The sequence below is a fragment of the Peromyscus californicus genome, unplaced genomic scaffold (genome assembly GCF_007827085.1).
Source record: "Peromyscus californicus insignis strain IS unplaced genomic scaffold, ASM782708v3 Scaffold_10__1_contigs__length_136768540, whole genome shotgun sequence".
In the NCBI taxonomy this organism is placed as follows: Eukaryota; Metazoa; Chordata; class Mammalia; order Rodentia; family Cricetidae; genus Peromyscus; species Peromyscus californicus.
In genome coordinates this window covers 47,067,926-47,082,931 of record NW_026294391.1, presented here as the reverse complement: position 1 = coordinate 47,082,931, position 15,006 = coordinate 47,067,926, and the positions used below count along the sequence as shown (strand labels likewise).

The 15,006-nt window shown below is 40.0% G+C and overlaps 1 pseudogene; it reads right to left on the bottom strand.

Annotated features, from left to right (window-relative positions):
• Window positions 1–9,561: 9,561 nt before the first annotated feature.
• LOC128114819 (protein PPP4R3C-like) lies at window positions 9,562–11,941 on the bottom strand (annotated as a pseudogene).
• Window positions 11,942–15,006: the final 3,065 nt, after the last annotated feature.

Below are 15,006 nucleotides of genomic sequence, written 5' to 3'. Positions count from 1 at the left end.
CCTGCCTACCTGCTGCCATGCACCCCACCATGGTGTTAATAGACTCTGCTACCCTCTGGAACCATAAGCCACAATTAAATTCTTTCCTTTATAAATTTCATTGGTTATGGTGTTTGTCATACAGACATGGTATTTGACCAAGGCAATACAGAAGTAACAAAGACAATCGACTATCAAGGTTTATCTCATGAGTTTTCAGAGGAGAAAGTCTGTGTTAGAAACTAAGCTAGAGCCCAGTCATGTAGCATTTTGTCACAGAATCAGGCTGTTTTCTGTCCATGTCCTCATGAGTTATGTGAGTATGAAACAAAATGTTTTGATTTTATTGGGAGAAATTTCAAGACAGCATAATGTGGAGTCTGTGAATGATTATTACTGACTAAACTTGTGCAGGTCTACCTTGAAGAAGAGTAAGTGATGCAGAAAGAAATACAAAACATACAGTCTAGAGAGACCTAAAGCACACAGAAGTTTAATGGTACATCAAACAGATGTGCTGATAAGGAGAAAGTAATTGCCACAGAGATTAGTGACTTTAAAGTCTGGCTTCTCCTCTGTTGGGATAGGAAGGGTATCCTCAGAGCATGACCATCTCATGAAAAGTTTCCATCTCAAGAAAGAGAGCCTAAGGAGTTTGGTGATTCTAGAAAGCAACCATATATACACGCTGCTGCTAATGTAGATTTAACGGGGCCAATGTCCATCCAATGTTGGAATCTGAGCTTCTAAAGTATCATCCATCTGGTCCTTGCTTTGGAGGCATTACAAATGAAAGAGTGAAGGGATCATGGATTCTTCTTGAGAGAGCTATGGGGGTCAGGCAAAGGGTTGCAGAAGATTCTCTGCAAAGAGGTGAAGAAAGACCATCGCATGAAGCTATGAAAGGGAAGTCTGGATTGTGCTGGAGATCCTAAGATATTGAAGATGCCTAGGCTCTGAGACATCTAACAGAGAGAGTAGCATACAGTGAATAGAAACAGCCCAAGAGAGAGATGTTGTAGGTAGCAAAGCTGGAAGGATGGAGACATCTAAAACCTTTGACACAGGACATTGAGGCACAGGATTTTGTATGCTGGCAACAAGGTTTTGTCTTGCTTCGGTCCAGTATTTTCCTACTATGTCCCCATTTATTCCTCCATTTTAGAATGATTATAATTTTTCTGTGCCATTGCATGGAAAAGAATGTGATTTGCTCTTATTTTTTTTTCCTAGGTGACAATTAAGAGACTGTCTGGAGTCTCAAAAACATCTTTGGACTTTGAACTTTTGAATAGTTTTGAGACTGTGAAAGACTATAGGGATATTTGAAGTAGTATTAAGTACATTTGACATTGTTGTGTAGCAGTTTCCTCTGATATTTAAACATTTCCTCCTGAAAGGGCTTTACTACAGAAGGTAAAGAGTCCTAAATAGCTTCAGGATGTCAGCTGACCAGAGATTCACTAGGTTCCTCCCCCCAGGAGTAAACAACAAAAGCAGCTGAGAGTCACTCTCAGACAAGCCAAGCTTCAAAGAAGACTCTGGAACCAGACCAGTTACCTGGAAGAAGCAGAAACCAGCCAAACTGCCTGAAAGAGGTTTAGACCAACTGAGTCACATGGAAAAGACACTCTCAGAACTGTTAAGCTGCCTGCAGGCTGTTCAGAGAGCTTCAACTTTCCAGCTTTTGTGAGCTGTCACTCATTCTGGGGTGGGCTTTGGTAACACAGCTGTCTTTAAGTAATTTCTGCTCCTGTAAGCAACCCCTCACCCATAATCCTATAAATAACTCATTGGTAGACCAAGTTGGATTTTGGTGTTGTCTGTACTTTGGTCTGTCATGGGTTTCCTATATGGGGTAAGTAGAAATGCTTGTATAATTTCCTAAGGAAAAGTTTTGTCACACAGCCTAACTGGCACCTGAAAAGGGACACAAAAAGAATCAAAAATAAGTTGGGGAGCCATTGGTATTTGTTCCTAGCTAGCAAGGCATGAAAGTAAGCCTCAGCAGCCTGAGGCAGGAGCATCTATGGTAGAAATGCTGATACCGTTTTGCTTGCTTGTATGGTGTGAGTTACTGTGTCTTTGTGCTATGACAGTCATTATATAGTTCTTGCTATGAACAGGAAGACATACAACTAATGCTGAGCCATCAGGATTAAGAGTGTCTGGCGCCCCACGTTGGGTGCCAGATATTGGTGAAATTATTAAGGCCACTCCACGTAGTTAAAAGGAGATTTATTTAATGGCGTAACTTACAAATTAAGGACTAGGTAGGTCACGGAGTCTGGGGAAGGTGTATCACAGTCCAGCGGTGTTCTCTGGAGCTCTGCTTGGTCCACCTCCACTATCCAGGGTCCCGCAACAGAGAGAGCGCCCAGCTCTCGGGTCCCCAGGCGCCTCCCTTGGCCCCACCTTGTAGGCGTGACAGTTGCCGAAGTCTCAATGGGGGTTGGAACTTCCAGATCAAAGCTGGAATGGCTACCCACTACAAGTGGGGCCCAGCTCCAGGAGTCCAATAAAAGAGAGAGAAAAGGGATTCTATGAGCAATGGGCATCAAGATCATGATGAGGAAACCTACAGAGATAACCAAACCAAGCTAGTGGGAATTGATGAACTTTAGACAAACAGCGGTGGAGCCTCCATGGGACTGGACTAGGCCCTCTGCATAATCCAGACAGTTGTATAGCTTGATCTGCTTAAGGGGCCCATTGCCAGTAGGATCAGGATCTATCCCTGATGCATAAGCTGGCTTTTTGTGTCACAATATCTATGGTGGGACACCTTGCACAACCTTGATGCAGGGCAAGGGGCTTGGACCTGCCTTAACCAAATGTACCAGCCTCTTCTGACTCCCCATTGGGAGGCCTTATCTTGTCAGAGGTGAGAATGGGGGTGGGTTGAGGGGAAAAGCTGAGGAGCAGGAGAAGGGAAGAGAGGGGGATCTGTGGTTGGTATGTAAAATGAATAAAAGATTTCTTAATAAAAAAAATCAATAAAATACAAACAAAACAAAAGAAAAAAGTGTTGGTGGGAGGAATCCCAGGATGGCAGTCTTCATCTGTATGGTATGTGATGGAGGGAATGCCTGCTTGGTGAGTGAGGTCTACCACATGAAGACAGAGATACCCTGAAAACAGTTAAAAGTTTAGAGGAAATTTTGCAGTCTATAGTACACGAAAGTTAAGATTGTCCACAGTGAGATAAGTTGACTACTGGTCTGTTGTGTATAGTTATAAATGTATCTGAGGCTATTACAGTGGCCAGGCAGGAACTTCTTTGTATAAAGGAGCAATTGCAACAAGAAAGGGAGATGAGACTAGCATCCTCCATGTCAGCTCTGATTTTGCAAGTAAATTAGATAGTCAAGTGGATGAGAGAGAGGTGGTAAAACCAATAGAAGATACTTCTCAAGTCCAACCTTTAATAGAAGAGTGAAAATCTGTAATCCAGCCTTCAGATGGTGGCATCAAACATGATCCAATGCAAGAAACTAGGGCAATTAGGACATATTCAGCCCTTGAACTGTTGGAAATCTGGAAAACTTAAAACAATCAATGGAAGAGCCAGTCACAGTGAGGCTTGTGAGACTGTGGGACTTGGGAGCTGATGGGATCAATCTAACTTCTGTGGAGACAGAAAAAAATGTGTAATGTGATTTCCCATCCTTCCTTAAAGCAAAGGCTGTATAACATGAGACATTGTGAGGGAAACAAGTTCCTGTCAGACTGGTAGATCAAAGCCATTAGGAACACTTGGTTATCTCTGTGTTACAGCTTTAAGGGGAAAAGTTTCCTTAATGGAAGTGGTACAGCTCCGAGGGGAACAGTTTCCCCAGTGCATGTTTTATAGCTCTAAGGGGAGAGGTTTCCCTATACAAGTATTACAGCTCTGAAGGGAAAGGAATCCTAGCAATTGGAATCCTAGGAATACCATAAAGTCATACTGCACAACAAACCGCACACAAGAACAGGAGGCAAGCTTTATATAGGGTTTCTTGAGGATGGAGTTTTCCATGATGGAGATTTCCAAGGTGGGGATTGGTGGAATTTAGAGGCAAACCCAGGGATTGGTGTGATTTTGAGCTCAAGGATTGGGTGGTTTTGGGCCTCAGAGACTGGTGGGTGTTTGAGCTCAGGGATTGGTGGGGTTTGGTGAGTTTTCAAACCCAGAAGTAGGTTCTGAACTTTTATCCTATATTCTCTGTCTGAGATCCCACAAATATCAGAGGCTGGAGGGCCATTAAAGGAGGGACAGGTGCTACTGAGGAAACTAGGAATAAAAGAAGTTATATCTGAATTCCAGTTCACTGGGCCAGAATGAACTATGTTCACAGAATAGTTAAAGAATGTGTTGATCCAGCAAGGTCCTCAAGGCTGTTATGGAACTCTTACAACTTTTCTGAGCTCTCTCCGTGGAACAATTGTCTTTATAACGTAGGAAATATTTTGGCAGATCTCAGTGACTTAGTCCTTCAGGTAAAGAACAATCTAGAGAATGTAAGAATAAGGCAAATCAGAGTCTGTCTGGGTTCTTCAAAAATGTGGCAATATTTGTGACAAACTGAAATCTCTAAGGAAATAATAGCCAAATTGTGTGCTCAGGACCTTCTGGAAGGCTTTCAAGCCTGAGGAACAGCTCATAGAAGGCATTCATGATAGAAACATACATATGAAGATGACAAAGTCTTTCCCAGAGATGGGTAGTTATCTTCCCAGGGTAAGGAGGGTATGGTGGTTTGAAAGAAAATGGTCCACAAATGGAGTGGCACTGTCAGAAGGTGTGGCCTTGTTGGAGTAAGCATAGTCTTGTTGGAGGAAGTGTGTCCCTGTGGGAGTAGGCTTTGAGGTCTCTTTTGTTCCAGCTTCACGCAGTATGGCAGTCAACTTCCTGTTGCCTGCAAAGTGTAGGACTCTCAGCTACTACTCCTACACCATGACTGCCAGCATACCACCATGCTCACTGTCATGATGATTATGGACAGAATCTCTGAAACTGTAAGCAAGCCACTCCAATTAAAAGTTTTCTTTGTAAGAGTTGTGGTGGTCATGGTGTCTCTTCAAAGCAGTAGAAACCCTAAGACTGAGGGTGTATTTCGCTATAACAAAATGTTACATTAGGGCTGGAGATGGTTTGCCCAGCCAAAGCCTCTCCATCAAGCCAAGTATGGTATATGGAGAGACAAGACCTATTGTGCCAACCCACACCTTCTCTGACGCAGGGAGCTAGAGTGTGCTACATTGCCTCTGGCTGAACAAATTAAGTCAATCCCACTGAGTTCATTAGGGATAGAGAAATGTAGGGAGGCTCCATGGAAGAACTCCAGGTTATGGAAATGTAATGGCTCAGAGAGAATGACTGAGGATTATGGGGAGATAGTTAAGTTAGTGTATCTCATCCATGATTTGTGCCCAACCTTGATCTGTGCAGCAAGCAACTGATACAAACAGATGGAAACTTTCCATGATGTATTAGACCTGCTTATGTTTGGCTTCAGTATCTTCTTAGTTTGAACTTCTGGGATCACCTGTCATTTGCTCAGAACAGATAACAATAGACTTTTAGAGTGTGTCACCCAGGTTATCTTTGTAATCACACTATTCACTATGTAATGGTGTCTCAGGTTGTTGCCTTGTCCTGCCCATCCTCTGGAAAAGATTTTTTTTATGTAGATGACATAATGCTAACCTCTGAGTGATTTGCAGGTTTAGAAAGCAGCCATTGAGTGAAAAACAGGTGCAATGGTACTTTCTTCTACATTAAAATCCTAGAGCTGGGTAAGTTCAAGGGAAAAATGGGTTGTTTAACAGTTGCTAAAGAGTTTAAATCAAAATGTGCTCTATGTAGGTTGAAAAGGATACCCCAGAAGCCATGAGGTTATTGAATAAAAATACCAGTGCCAAGGGTGGGTACTTCATGATGAGGTTTTGACCAGGAAAACCCCTGAGACCCTACAAACCATAAAGGCTGTTGCTACTGCTGTTGGTTACAGGTCAGAACTAGACTATAAGACACTATTGCTGAAGATCATGCTTTAACTGCAAGACATGGAGAAATTAAGCTGGGACAGAACTCGAAAGCCCCACTCTGCTGGCTGGCTTCCATAGTACCATTATGCTATGCAGGCTTCTAGTGGAGAACTGTCACCAATATTCTGCTCATCTATGGATGCTGCATGACAAAATACTGTCATGCCAGGTATCATGTGTCTGCTTGGGCAATGGTGGCTGAGCTATCATGTGTAAGACCAACAGCCTTCTAATTGGATTTAATGTTTGCTCTACAAGATGGAGTTCAGATTGATTTGGGAGTGCACAGTCCACTTTGGGTGAGACAGTTTCTGGGCTGGTAGTCCTGGGTTGTATTAGAAAGCCAACTAAGCAAGACCTAGAGAGGAACTCAGTAAGCTACCCCACTTTATCACCTCTGCATTATTTCCTGCCTCCAGGTTCCTAACCTGTTTGAGTTTCTGCCCTGACTTCCTTTAAGGATGCACTATGATGTTCCAGAGTGCACTAAATAAATATTTTCCTCACCAACCTGCTTTTTGTATTGATGTTTCATCATAGCAATATAACCCTAAGATAGCAAGTGACTGTTGCTCCATCATGGTGGCCTAGTTCTTAGCCACAGGCAAACATCTACAGTAACCCCTTCAAAGACTCAGAGATCATTGCAGAAGAGGGGGAAGAAAAAAATATGAGCCAGAAGAAGGGGTGGAGTTTTGTGTAGCAGTTTCCTCTGAGAATGAAACATTCCCTCCTGTAGGAAAGGACTTTAAGACAGAAGGTAAATAACTCTAGGCAGCTTCAGGAAGTCCTTGAAACTGATCAGATTCACTAAGCCTCTCCTTCCCAAGATTAATCAGTAAAAGGCTGCTAAGAGTCACTCTCAGACAAGTCAAACAACAAAGAAGATTCTGATACCAGGTCTGCTGCCTGGAAGATGTCTGGATCAACTGAGTCACATGGAGAGGACACTCTCCAGCCTGTTGTATTGCCTCCTGGATTTGCAGTATGTTCCAAGTTTCCACCTTTTGTGAGCTGTCCCCCTTGCAGGGGTGGGCCTTGGTGATGCAGCTGTATTTGAATTATTTCTGTTCCTGTAAGTAAGACTTCACCCATATTCCTGTATGTAAGCCCAGTTGGTTCACCAAGTTGGACTTCATTGGTATCTGTACTTTGATCTGTCATGGGTTCCTTATCTGAGGTGACTAGACATTTATATTGCATTTCCCCAGGGAAAAAATGTCACACAACAGCATCATGACATAGCTACAGGCCTGTGGGGGCAAGGGGCATAATATGCTGGTTTAAATGAAAAAATATCCCCCCACTTGTCCAAAGTATGGCAGCTAGAGAGGGAGAGGGCCAGCTGTCATGCTCCTCCGGCACCAACAGGGTTAGCTTTGCTGTGCTCCCTAGGCAAGGTCTGCTTTCCAGAGTGCTTTAGCTGCAGTGGGAGGGTCAGCTCCGTTGCCTAGAGCAGGAGAGGAGGAACAGCATCTTTCCCTTACCCATGTTGCTGCATGACAGACAGACAAGCCGTGGGGGCAGCCTTCTCATGCTCATGACCTTGGATCCCGCTCACCTTTACTTCCACTAACAGGTTCAGCTCGACTGTGCTCCCCAGGTGAAGTCAGGGCCTGCTCTCTGGACTGCTGCAGCCAGTAAGGGGCAGGGCCAGTTCTCCCTAGTGTTGTAGCCAGTGAAGAGCAGGGCCTACTCTGTGCAGTCCTATTCTCTGGTCCTTCCGTTGCATCAGGTGCCATGGACATGAACACAGACCACAGCTGCAGGATGACCATGGACCCAGGCATGGGCATTGGCAACTGCCCAGGCGCAGAAATCACCTTGGCCCTCAGTGGCAAGCAAGCCATTCACTTCAGCACATTCCTCATGGTCTTCACCTCTTCAGATCTGCATCTCTGCACAGGACATAAATCAGTCTCTCTCTCCCATATCATATATTTGCTCACTGTAACAGTGCACAACTGCCCAGCAGGTGTTTTCTCTCCTTTGTGCCCAGAGCAGGCTGCCCTGGGTCTCCTTCTCCTGCTCAGCCTTTATGGGGCTGGGTAGGGTCTTCTTTTCTCCTTGGTGCCTGAGGCAGGCTGCCCTAGGCATGAACGTGGGTTAGACTGAATACATTTTGCAGTATAAAAGGACCATGAGCCTTTTGGGGTGATATGTGGTAGGTTACTACTTAAGAGTTATATGTTTGGGTGTTAAGTAGGCAAGGGGTCAATTAGTGATAGACAATAACAGAATCTACGTAGGAGACAAAGTTGTTGTCATATTTACATGATAGTTTAAAGACTGGAATAACTGAGTATGAAAGACACACCTTAGATATGTGTGACACTGAATCATGGGCTGATGTCCTGCACTAAGTCAAAAGAAAAATTGAGGTAAGCATCAGAATTTATCTAGTTGCTTGTTGATTGTGGGAGCAATGTGACATGCTACTTTAGATTCCTCCCATGATTGAATAGTCTACTCCTATACCTTTCGCACTAAGATAGAATGTATTCCCTCACAGTGTAAGACAAAATTAAAATTTCCTCTGTTATGCTGTTTTTGTTAGTTACTTTGTTTCAGCAACCAGAAAGAAATGTGTGCATACTAATATGTACCTCCTACTCTGGGGGAAACGGACAAAACTTCACTAATGAATGAAGAAATAATATTAACACTCTGGATATTTGGTGCATCCTGTTTTATTCCATGGAGGAACTAGAGAATGCACAGTAGGAATAGTACTGTATTGATACTGATACTTGATATTTCTCATCTAAAAAGAAGTGCATTAACAACAGCTCACTTAGGATCCAGCTTAACATTTTATTCATGAACATATGCACTTAATTGTGCTGAATGTTGTTTCTCTCTTATTATACATAATGCTGATGTTCTGATAAATCCTCACAGAAATGTTGAAAAGTCTTACTTTATTTTTACTTTAATATTTACTTTTTTTCTATACATACAAAAGATTCTTTCAAACCACTTCAATTTATGGAAAAATGCCATTGCTAGACCCTTTTTTGTTTTTTGGTTTTTTTTTTTGTTTTTTTGTTTTTGTTTTTCGAGACAGGGTTTCTCTGTGTAGCTTTGAGCCTTTCCTGGGACTCACTTGGTAGCCCAGGCTGGCCTTGAACTCACAGAGATCCGCCTGGCTCTGCCTCCCGAGTGCTGGGATTAAAGGCGTGCGCCACCACCGCCCAGCTAGACCCTTTTTTGAAAGTAGGCTTTGTAATAAAACTTTTGTAGTTGTTTGTAATATAAAGACCTGAGTGAAAATTGTATTACTTTATCAAACTGGTACCTCCTCCCAAACCATGCTGCCAAAATAAGATGTTCTTGATAAGAAGTTGTCACTCAGGGCCTGGTTATTTTATACTATGCATCCCTATTATGGAGGATTTCCTTTATATAAAATTGAAGCTTTTATTCATTATATGTGCTACTTATTCTACCATATTTAAAAGTCCATAAGAGAAAGGATTTTTAATTAGATTTTTTAGTTTGTGATATTTATAGAATTTTATTTGAATCAAAACTTGAGGGCCTCATCCAATTTTATGAACCAAGATTAGGTCTTTTTTGGGGAGGTGCATCTTCTTCCTCTTCATCATTGTCATAATGATCATCGTCATCATCTTCATCATCATCATCGTCATCATCATCTGGGTAGTCCACTAAAGGAACCATGCTGCTGCAGCATGGCCTACTCATTCTACCAGCAGAAGCATCAGAATGAGATGAAGAACAGTCACATGCTTCAGATGAGTTTCTTTCTGGCTGTTCTACTTCATTTTCATTTGTCTCTTTAATTTCCATAAACACATCATAACGATTTCGAAAGTTCCTTACCGTTGATGGAATTGCTTTGGTATTTTTTTCCTTGACTTTTACCTCCACAGTTTTCATACGTCTGAAGCATATTTTCTGGCATATTCTATTTGTTATATTACGTAAATTCCATCTTCCTTTACCTTCTCTTTCCTTCTCTTCTTCAAATTTAATCTTCACCACTTGAAATGCCTGGACATACTCAATTGATTCAAAATCCACAGAATAATTTTCCACAATGTGTGCAATAAGAGACTTGAAGTTTTCTGCTCTTATGAATTCAAATAGCTCAATAATAGCTGAGTTTAACAAATTATACCTATTTTCATTATGTAGAAAACATTTATAACAGGCTCAAAAAGATTTTTCCTTATTATGTAAAGATTATAAACTTCATCGTTGAGGCCAATCATCTGTCTCATAAACTTGAGAGCACATAAAAGCAGAAAAGTGTGCTGTGAATTTATCAGCACCAGGACTCTGCTGAGCAAGTTGTTGCTCAAAGTATAATCTTTAATGTAAGTTGTGTGGTGATTTTCACAAAAGCTGAGTAATTCTAAAACTACTACAAGTAACTGTTCATTTCGGTAATTATCAGGACAGATGTTGGCCCTGTGATCATCACTATCATTTTGTTCTGTGATAGACAAAATTGGTGCTGCCAAGTTATTCATGCAGTGTGTATAGAAGAAATTAATAAATTCTGTTCTTTCACATACATTAGCTGTTGCACACATGTTTTCTGCATCAAGGAGAATGCAGAGAACTGCTGTCAAACTTAAAACGTGAAGATTCAGGATCAGGATCACAGGTTATATGTTTGATCTTTATATTGATTAGAAAGTCATCATCATTTTCCATGTCCTGAGATTCTTCTATTGCATACACTCAGACTATTCGTGGATTATAGTCTGCTAGATAAGTAAATATTTCTTCAGCTTCTAATTTTACTTCAGAGTCTTACACATGTACTGAAACTTTCAGAGCACTCATGATTCCAAGGTTTATCATTGTTTTCAATAATGTATCTTTCTTTGGAGCATTTAAGGTCTTAAGAAATTCACAGAATTCCTTAAGGAAAAATAACAATTCACACTGTCATCACCTACAGTGTTATCTTTTACTGACCAAAAACTTTGAGCAAAAACATTTCATCTTCCTGCAGCATGGTAACTATTTCAATTTTGTTGGAAAAAATAAAAGTGGTAAGATAAGAGAGAATTCTTTTGCGACATGGATGATGCAGGTAATAGAATGTCACGAATATATTGCATTATGTAGGTCTGGTATATTTTTGCCTACGTTTGTAGTGTGTTATTGCCATAAATTCCTTGAATTTTGCATTTTCAGTCAAGAATCCCCTGTGCCGATATGGCTGATCCAAACTAGGGTCATACTCGCTGTATCCTACAATATCTACCATGCATTGATCAGAAAACATGATCTTAAACAAACGTGCATTGTTGAGAAAGAAGATTGCTTTAAAAATTATATATAAAAAAGTAAGCCTTCCATGTTCTGCTGGCCTTCACAAGTGTGGAAGAGTTGTAGTAATTTTTTAATATAGTCTTGATTTTTGCAAGAGCTTATTCAGCCGTTCCTTGTTTCTTGGCAATTCATAAACAGCACTAAATAAGTCTGCAATGTTTTGAAGTATACTATGGAGTTTGCAGGTTGGTACCTTCAACAGATTCTGGATCTGGTGCAGATCTTGAAAATTGTATAAAAAATCTGTAAGTTCTTGTGTGATTCCTACACTTGGATCTTTACCTTGAACTAGACAGATATCTTCCCAGATATATTGACAACCTTCTGGGTCTTGGAAATACATTGCCATAGTATGGTAATTAGGTTCAGTCCAAATAATTAAATCTCTTCATGTTTTCCTCTATGGCACATCAAGATGTATTGTGCACTCTAATAGCAGTGACTCATCTGTTTCTGACTGAACAAGCAGGCACATGCCCTGGAGTCGTTCGATGTATTTGATTGAAATTTGTCCTGAGTCTATATGTTTCTATGGTTCATCCTCCTTCATGACATACACTTTTACAGTATGAAGTCTACCATGCTTGTGGATTTGTGACCTTGCCTCCCTAAGCCACATCTTGCAAAGACCTTGGCCTAGACTTCTCTGTCCAACATGGCCAAGAAATGTCATGGAGGTCCCAATTCTGAAAAAACGTATATTAGTGGGGATTAAGAATCTGAGAGGCTAAGAGAAGACCTAGGGTCATTAGAATTAGGTGGCAGGAACGCCCTAATACGTCTGAATCCTCCACTATTGAACTATCCCAGACAAACCTCTCTCCTTTACCCACGAGTCTCTGAGCCTGCCTTTGTTCTGACTAGAATATTGTGACTCACCCAAGATTCTCTCTAATAAGAATGTGCTTGTCTAATAGATACTGTTAAAGGGACCTGATTCCACTCTCTTAAAAATGGAAGTCTAGAAAATACTCTTTTGGATTTTGTTTCTCAGAAGTATTTTCACTCATGAGAAGTGTGGGGCTTAGGTACTTAAGCAAAAAGTAAATTTTAATTAGCAATGTTTTGGACAAGTCTACACTTCATACTCTATGTCAGTAAAATGCTGGGGCTAATAAGAAGCAGGAGTACATCATATACAGACAAAATTCCTTCCCCATAGTCATAAAAATATAATTGAGTTTCTCTACAAGATATGCTCTAAGTAGATCATATTTCTAGGTAGTAAGGGAAGATCTTGTTTGGAAAGAATTACATCGGTCTTACAGCTCCATTCTATTCCACCTGAAGTTTCATCTTTCAGCACTACAGTGGATGAAACATTTCCTGAAATGTTTTCCATTGCCTAATCATGCACATTGTTATTGGGAAGAACTGGGTCAAATGGGAAGTGAGTGAAATTTTGCCAAGATTGAGAATTGATGCTTGTAAATTATTTCATTTTCTCTTCTTTTTTTTTTAATTTTGTGGATCTATTGGGCATGGGACATGCTATGGCCATTTTTGTGAGTCTCAGACATGCTAAGGAATGATTCTAAACCTAAACTGTATCACTAGCCTATATTTAGTCATGATATGAAGATAGTAAGAATAACCTCACAGCTGCCAAAATTTCAATGGGTACATGTTATGAAGAAAGGTATGAATGTAGTAGATCAACTATCATGCTTGAATCATTGCTACATTTAAAACAGCATGACAAGGACTTTACATTCTTGCCTTATTTTCATAATGACCTAGTAATATAGATGTATTAATATTGGAATCCCTCTAGGGTCAGAAAACAGATAATAAGGTCAAATAAATTGTCAGAGTTCACATACTTAATAAATTGAGGAGTTCTAATTTGTACACATCTTTCTAATTCCAAAATTGCTTAACTGTGGGATTGAACTGCTATGGCCTTCTTTTCTTGGCTTTCATTATACTCTACTTCACATTCCTCCCATCTATATAATTTGTAATCAACGTAAAATAGTCAAGACAAGATGAAAGTCACACATTTCCTCCTTTAGATCCACATCTGTGTATAGACAACAGAAAAATAGAAGGTTGGATATGGCAACTCTGTTAAATATAATTTTAATAGTGTCTAAGTTGATTTTTGATGTGACAGCAACTTCTGCAGTTTTCTTTTTCAAGAAATATTTTTCCCAAATATTAACCCTTTTATTTCAACAGAAAACTGACAATTGACCACATTAAGCCCATCTGAACGTGAAAAGTCTTAACTGTAGTAATCACTGCGTTTTCCATGACACTGGCAATGAGTGACAGTTGTGTAGGACACAGAAAGATTTCCATATGCTTTTCTTGAAACATAACATTCAACAGACTATACTCTGCAATATTCATCAGGAAAGTACAGCTTGGGCACTATGGACATTAAGTGTAAATGATAACCATTTATGAAAAAGTTTAATTGGTTGTAGAATACTATAAGCTGAGAAACAAAACTTATGAATTATGTAAATATAACAAGTAATGACTATCAAAAGCACTGCTACATGTATAGTTAAAATACTTCATTTTAAAGAAATAATTAGAAATATAAAAAAAATAACATTTTATGGTACTCATCAAAATTTAGCTCTGCTGTCTGTATATTAAGTCTCCTTCACAATACTTATAATGCCATCAGTTCTCTGCATATGCCTTCAGGCACCATTCTGTGAAGTACATCCAGCACAAATTCATGTATTCTTACAGTTTTATCCATTGGAATTTCTTTAAGGCCAATAAAGGTCCCTTTATTTTAATTAGGTTAATAAGAGTTGCTTTACAATGTAAAAGGGCCTCTAGGCCACAGTTGTTATTGCTATTGCTGCAGCAGTTTCCTTTAGTTTCTTTCTTGTTTGAGGAAATAATATTCCTCTTTGCTTTATTAATTATACCACCCAAGAATATTATTCTGCTGTTTTGGTCCTTGTTGTTTTCCAGGGAATAAAAAATATATGCAAACAAATACTATGTTCTAGGGAGTCTAGGAGATTTATAGTTCCTCCTATTTTTTAAATTAATCATCACACAATTATAGGCAGAACAGGATATTACTGCTAAAGCAGAGAGAAAAGAACCTTCCAAATCCAAAATTTCATCAAGCATTTGGCGTAAATTCTTACAACAAGCATTGGTGTCAAGGCCTGAAGAAGCTAAATCTTTTATACTTTCAGCTTTCCTCTTTTGTCTTCCCAATATGGAATGCTACTTTAATGACAAAATTTATGTCTTTAGACATCACTAATAATAAAAATCATAGACCTAATTAAGGTCTCTACAGCACAAATATTCCTTTTCCCCCTTAACCAACCTAAATTCTTTAGCTAATGGTATCTTTCTCATTTATCCTGCTGAAGTCTCAGGAGCTACTCGCTGTGTCTAAAATACATAAGATAACTCACATCTCAGGGCCTTTGAACCTGTTTGTACACCTGTTGTCCCTTTGTCCCCATTTAAACCAGGAATTTACCATTTCTCAGTAAGTCTATCAGTTTGCTAGTGCTTATCTAAATGCATTACTTCCTTTGAAGATTCGACGCATTCCTAACAGGGTGTGTGTGTGTGTGTGTGTGTGTGTGTGTGTGTGTGTGCGCGTGTGTGTGTGTGTGTGTGTGTGTGTGTGTGTGTGTGCGTGTTTGCACATGTGTGTATAACAACAATAATTGAAATGATCTGTATCATATT